General features: G+C 37.0%; 1 pseudogene; it reads left to right on the forward strand.

Moving 5' to 3' along the window:
- Positions 1-4,726: 4,726 nt before the first annotated feature.
- Positions 4,727-6,141, forward strand: LOC112670856 (28S ribosomal protein S10, mitochondrial-like; annotated as a pseudogene).
- The last annotated feature ends 1,293 nt before the right edge of the window (positions 6,142-7,434 follow it).

Consider the following 7,434-nt stretch of genomic DNA (forward strand, 5'->3'; position numbering starts at 1 on the left):
GTGGTAGTAAGGCAATGTCCAAACAGAAGGAATAGCAACTGAGAACAAAGTTCAATGTGGGAGGAGAGGAGAAACTCAGGACAATACAGTATGGCTGAAACAGAGAGTTGGAAGTTAAATTTTAAAAAGTTGTGCCTTGATAAGAATCCTTGAATTTTATGAGGCCTTAAAGCCATGTTACAAATTTTGGGCTTTATTCTTTCAGTTGGCTAAAAATAAAAATGTTCTAAGTTTACTGTGGGTATGATAAGATCAGATATGTTACTGAGATCTCTTGTGATAGGGCATTGAAAGTTGAACAGTTAAATGGTTACTACAGGTTCAAAGTTAGACTAGGATTGAGCTATAGGAATCAGAACGTTTGATCTAAAAGAAAATTCGATTTTCAAAATCCCATGCTTGTAAGATTGTTTGGTTTAGAAAAGCATAGGCGAAGAACCAAGGATAAAAGTTGTTGGGATGGGAGACCAAATACTTTCTGAAGTGGTCTACCTCTCCCTCCCGCTTCCTTCCTATTGCAAGCCACCTCCCCACCTACCTATAGACCACTGTAGGAGTAATTTCCTGTCTGGGCTCCATATACCCTTATTTCCCCCCCCTTAAGTTGCTTATTTTATCCAGAATGACTTTTCAAGAACTTCTGAATATACTAGTCCTTACTCATAATTCAATTTTTGTTCTTAATCTAATGACCAAAATCTTTTAAAGGCTTGCAAGTGTAAGCACCATCCCTTTCTACATGAAGTACTAACTCTCACTTTTCCTCTCTCCCTCTCAATATGCTTTAATATGCTGGAAGAACCTTTTCAAGTTCCTAAAATTAGACACAGTCTACCCAACCTTAATCTTTTATACATGTGGCTTCCTCTGTGTGATGCTTTTCCTCTTCTTTTTTATGTCTCCAGTTAATCCTTTGCCATTTTATAAATGTTTAAATCTCCCTTCCACAGGGAAATGCCTCCCTGCTGCTGGTTTTTGTCTTGCACTAGACTAGGACATTCCTTCTGTCTTTTACCTCTACTAAACTGTAATCTCCACGAGAATAGAGACTGTCCTTATTAATGCATACAAAGCACTGAATAAATGAAATATATCTGTTCAATACGTTAATGGTGCTATTTCCTAAAACAGGGAAAATATGAGAAGAGGCTATGAGGGAAAATATGATTATAGATTTTCTACTCACTGGGTTTGAGGTGTGTGGAGATCCCAAAGCTAGGTGGGATACAGATCAAGAAAAATGGTTCTACAACTTTCATGTTTATCAGAATTACCTGTAGGATTTATTAAAGATTAAAGTAATACAGATTACTTGGCACCATCCCAGGGTTTCTGATTGAGTTTATCAGGGGTGGGACCTGAGAACATAGATTTCTTCTAGACTGAGGTGATGTTGATGCTGCTGATATATGTACGATACTTAGAGAACTTATCTAGAAAATAGAAGCGAGTCCATCTGGTGATGAAGTAGGAGCTAACTGTCTAAAGAGAATAATAGAATGGATTTTAAAAGATGAGATTCCTTAGTTTCTTGATGACAATAAGGAAGACAGAATCTGGTGTGGGTGGGGGCAGCATTTGAAGGACAGAGGATCCTGTGTAATAAAGAATTTGGTTAGTCTTTGGGTCTGGTTCCTGGAGGAGGCCTAAATCCTTGCAATTTCTGGAGAGATGAGTGTCTTATTCATGGTGGCCCTGCTAGTTGATGCCAATGAAGTTGACATACAGTGTGTCCCTAAGTGGTTTTCGCTAAGATAACTTGGGATGGGGCTTGGCCATGCTAGAAACGCCAACCATGTGATTGGAGGGTTGGGACTCTGAACTTCATGATGTTAGCCTGACCTGTGGAAATTCAACCTAGGAGCCAAAGATTTAATCAATCTTACCTATGTAATAAAGCTCCAATAAAAATTCTGGATTCTGTGTAGTTGGCAATATTTTGTCTTGTCACACATGGATCTGGGAGGAAAGTTACATGTTCTGACTCTTCACTCCATGGTGAAGAGACCTTGGAACATGTGTATTTTAAAAATATCCCTGATCTTGGTTTGTATATCTCTTCTTTTGGCTCATTCTGATTTATGCCCTTTTTGCTATATAAAACTATACTAATCAGTATCACACTTCCCTGAATTCTAGGAGTTGTTCTAGTATTTAAAATCCTGAAAGGGTAGTGGAAACCCCCCTATGTTATAGCCAGCTGGTCAAAAGTAAAGGTGGCCTAGGGACCTGGAACTTGTGGCTGGTATCTAAACTAAGGGCAGTATGGAGGATTGTGCCATTAACTTGAGAAGTTTGGCTCAGCTTTGGGGAGCTCCTGTCAGAAATCCATTGCAGAAGAATAATGGTCAGTAAAGGAAACTGAGCTAGAACAGCCACTGAGGCAGGAGATGGACAGTGAGAAGAAAGAAATAGAAAAAGGCAGGAGAACCTACCAGAAAGGTGACTGTGCACCAGGCTTTCTATAACTGCTCTAAGAAGGCTGGTGATGAGAGCATGGGATGCTGATGATGGCAGAAAGTGGCATGTGATTTGTAAAACTGCCTAAAGTGTATGTGTAGGCTACTAACTCTTTAAAAACATGACTGTGATCAACATTATCATTTGCTCCAATGATGTCAGTAAACTCAACCCTCACATTGTTGGTATAAGACTTTCTTTGTAAATGAGTGGAATAACCAAAAGGAGATTTCTATAATATTTTATTCCTAGGAGACCTACATTTCCTTAACACTGACGATGAAGGACAGCAGAAGATTGTAGGGGAATAAGAAAATGAAATTTGATTCCAACTCTATCATTTGGTAGATGAATATTAAGTCTATATTCAGTTCTTGGCCAAGTTTTTCACTTTTGTGTATAGAAAAGCATTGGGATATGTATTACTGAATTTTTTGGTCCAGATGAAACTTGAGAGAAGCATTCATTATTTCGTTTGTTATTCAGAAACTCAACCAACATTTGGGATTTTGTAGTTTTTTTTTTAATTCAAAAATTAATACTCAAAACTTCAAAGAAATTTTGTGTGTTATTTCTGTGTATATCAGAAAATCTTGCTCTAACACTATGTGATCTGGAAAGGAAATACTTTGATGACTCTTGGTCCTTACATCTGTAATTCCTCTTCATCCTCATTGAACTCTGTACCAATTGATATTCATTCAGTTCATGATGTTGTTTGGCAGTCCACGAATTTTATATTTTTAAACGCTTTTGGCTTTTTGGTAAGAAGTGAGATGTTATCGATACCTGGGTGGCTCAGCAGTTGAGTGTCTGTCTTCGGCTCAGAGCATGATCCTGGAGTCCTTGGATCGAGTCCCATATCAGGCTCTCTGCATGGAGCTGGCTTCTCCCTCTGCCTCTGTCTCTGCCTCTCTCTCTTTCTCTCTCATATGAATAAATAAGTAAAATCTTTAAAAAAAAAAGTGAGATGTTAGGACCTCATATGGTGTCATACCTTTCTACAACAGAAAAACTATTAGATGATACATATGTAACTTAAAGACAGAGATCTGGGCCCTTTAATTTGCTCAACATCTTTGAGTAGAAGTTTCAAGATTATTTATGATAGAGGGAAAGTACTTGTCACCATCAGTATGATTAAGTGATGAAATCTGAGGGGAAAATTCAGTTTTGATTATCCTCAAAATAGATTTTGAAATAACAAAAAAGAATATATTTTTATACATGGTTCTTTAATCAATCCTCTTTATCTATACTTAGACTTATTAATCTGAGATGTAGTTTTCTATAAAAAGAATCAATATGCAAAGCATTGGATCTTATTAATAAAAGTATATATCCATCAGAAACCATATTTTAGCATATGCAAGGCAGTATGGCATTACTGAAGAAGTTTTTTTTTTTTTTTTACTGAAGAAGTTTCTATTTAGTGAGAGAATACTGAAAATACATTATAATTTTTAAATGATACATAAACTTGATTATCAACTCAAGAATTGTTAGAATTAACTACAAAGTATATGTACACATTTGTGTTATTTAGTAATATTGTCTGATTGCCTCTGCTAAATTGTAGCAATTCACACCTCCATCTTTCTTGAATAAAGAGTATCCTTACTCATTCTAGTATCCGTGTACATAAATATACAGAGGCATGGATGTCAACTAATATAACACATTGAAAATGACATCTGGTATTCTAATTATTTGGGTTAAAATGTTTTTCCCTTGTGTTTTTTTATAACGTTTTCTATGCTTTGGTTTACCTGTTGGATCAGAGTAACATATAAAAATTGACAGTAAAAAATATTCTTCCCATCAAACCCATGAGGAACACAATTTAACTTTTACGTCACAGCATATTTGGTTCTAGAGAAATTGAGAATTAGTTTTCAAAGTTGATCTAGGGTTGTCTGGCTGGCTCAGTTGGTAGATTGTGCAAGTCTTGATTTCAGGGTCATGAGTTTAAGCCCCATATTGGGTGTATAGATGACTTAAAAAATAACAGTACTTTTATTTAAAAAAATTATTGGAGTGCCTGGGGACGCAGCCAGTTAAGTGTCTGTCTCTTGGTTTTGGCTCAGATTATGATCTCAGAGTCCTGAGATCAAGCCCTGCCTTAGGCTCTGCACTTAGCACAGAATCTGCTTGTTCCTCTCCCTGTGCTCCTACCCCTGCAATCTCTCTTGTTCTCTCTTATCCTCTCTTGCTCTCTTGAATAAATAAAATACAATAAAAATTTAGTAGAGCGCGAGACGGTAAGATGTGCCGGCATCTGTGGCAGGGTTCAAGGAATTTTTCTATAAATAGTTCTAAGAGCAGTACAGCCAGAAATGGTGGCTTTCTCCTCAGTACCAGCATGAAATGGGTACAGTTTTGAAGCCTACATGTTGATATTCCCAAGGATTTGACTAAGCCTACGATAACCATTTCTGATGAACCAGATACATGATATAAGCGCCTGTCAGTTTTAGTAAAAGGCCATGATAAGGCTGTATTGGACAGTTATGAATATTTTGCCGTGCTTGCTGCAAAAGAACTTGGCATCTCTAGTAAAGTACACGAACCTCCAAGGAAAATAGAACGATTCACTCTTCTCAAATCAGTGCATATTTTCAAGAAGCACAGAGTTCAGTATGAAATGAGAACACTTTACAGATGTTTAGAGTTAGAACATCTAACTGGAAGTACAGCAGATGTCTATTTGGAAGATATTCAGCGAAACTTACCTGAAGGAGTTGCCATGGAAGTGACAAAGACAAAATTAGAACGGTTACCAGAACACATCAAGGAGCCAATCTGGGAAATGGTACCAGAAGAAAAAGCAGAAGGCAAGTCCTAACGTCTCAGCGAGTCCACTGGTGCTGGCATTTGACCCGAGGGTGGGTCGGACATGTATGTTGAGATAGAAGGGCTTCCAGTTGGGATGACTGTGAGTCTACCTGAGTGCTCTGTTGAGCCCACATGAGCCTACCACATGCCCTGATCAGCTCAAAGCAAGGGGTGGAACTTTAATGACACACTGGACTACAGTGAAAAACCACTGTACCTATTCTATACACATCATCATTTCAGGTCTGATTTTAACAAATGTGAGCAAGACACTTTGACTACCATCTGTAAAAAGAATCGAGTCTATATTTTGTTATTCTGTTATTGGTCAATTATTAGTTTGCACGGATTTTAATTTGTATCATTTCATTCATCTGAACGTGAATGTTTGAAATACTCCTTACGCACATTTTTTTCTTTTGAGGTACCTGGAAGGAACCTTCGGTTATTTTGGTTCATTTAACGCTGAACAGTTAAAGTTCTTCATATTTACCTCAGTGCAAGCTGGGAAATGCTAGTTGAGGGAAGGTAACCTCCAATTTTACCTCATTTAAGCATGACACTCTTGAAAACTAATACACTGTGCAGCAGATCATGCACGTTTGCGGCATGCACTGAACTCTTTGTTGCCCAAACCCTTACTTACCAGGTTGCCTAGAAGGATCACTGTTAAGGAATTTGAGCTCTCGAGAAATAACTGTATCACCTTTTATATCCTGTGATTCATTCATTCAGGAAGCTTTTCTTTTGTTCTGTAACCAGCACTGCAGAAAATACCAAACATTGAATGGAAATAATGGCTTTTGAAAACTGTGCAGGGCACAGATAAATATTTTTCCTTATTAAGTCCCACATTATAAGGACTCTTTCTTTTGGTAAATAGCATTCTTTTTGTTTGGAGATGGCTACTTTTCCATGAAATTAAATCGGAGTGAAGGCCCCGAAAGAGGCAAGGCTGCAGTGTGCTGAAACTGCCAGTGCATCAACCGCCAGGGAGCGATTCATTTCCTTTTGACAGCACAATCGTATCCATGTCTTTTGCGGTTTCTTCATCTGTGGGGTAGTTACACCTTCTCAGTTTTTTCCCCCATAAACCGGAGTCGGAGTCCCGGTTCTCTTTTCCCCAACCTACTATCAGGTATCTGTTTTGAATGCATACTGCTTGTGCATCAGACTTACAGTACTGCCATTAACAAGAAAAGAGTTACAGCCTCGTGCCCCATGACCTCATTCAGTTCATTCACAAATGCCTAAAGCACACTTATCCCAGGTATAAGCCTAGGGATTAAGAACTAGTCAATAAAACAAGAGCGATATAATGGAATTATATCTAGCAAAGCGGCCATCAGTGACCATTTTTACTTTAAAAGAAATAATTCCTTAAATACAGATCTACATCTAAGCTTTTTTTCTTTACAAACAATATTAATCACCATATCATAAGATGATTTTTGCAAACTTGCCTCCATTGACTCTCCATGTGAGCTCTTTTAAAGGGGCATCTACTTTGAGCTGTTTTCACATTAAACCAGATTACTTAGCACTACATGTTAAAATCTTGTTTTAAGGTAAATATACAAATAAACTACATTCACAACAACAACAACAACAACAAATTAGTAGAGTTACATGGAATAGTATGTAAAAAACTTGCTAGTTAATAGAATAATTGCTAAGTAAATATTAAGAACACTTCTGAATTAGAAGAAAAATCTACTGAAATAGCCTTGGGAAACATATTCATTGAACTAATCTCATTTTTTGGCTCCTGAAATATTCCTGTTTTGAGTACATGGCAATATGTGGACAAATTGTAGCCATGGAGAATTAGCCTTATTGTTTATGATAACTTTGAATTAAAAAAAAAAACTAAATCAACAAGGTAAAAGGCAAGTATCATTTGTATCTGAAAAAAAAGTGCCTTAAAATGATAAACTGAAAGTCCTATATTTAGAATAAAAAAGTCCTTGAAAGAGGGGGAAAAAAATCCTAGGAAACATCTAATTTGCCGCTATTCCCTGGAACATTTATTTGATATTTTGAATTAGTAGTAAGTATCCAGAAATATTTCATTTTCCATTAAATCACATTTTCCTTCTGATCATGGAAAGCACTAAATAGCATCCCTATATTCTGATT

This window comes from Canis lupus, chromosome 14, assembly GCF_003254725.2.
Source record: "Canis lupus dingo isolate Sandy chromosome 14, ASM325472v2, whole genome shotgun sequence".
Classification (NCBI taxonomy): domain Eukaryota; kingdom Metazoa; phylum Chordata; class Mammalia; order Carnivora; family Canidae; genus Canis; species Canis lupus.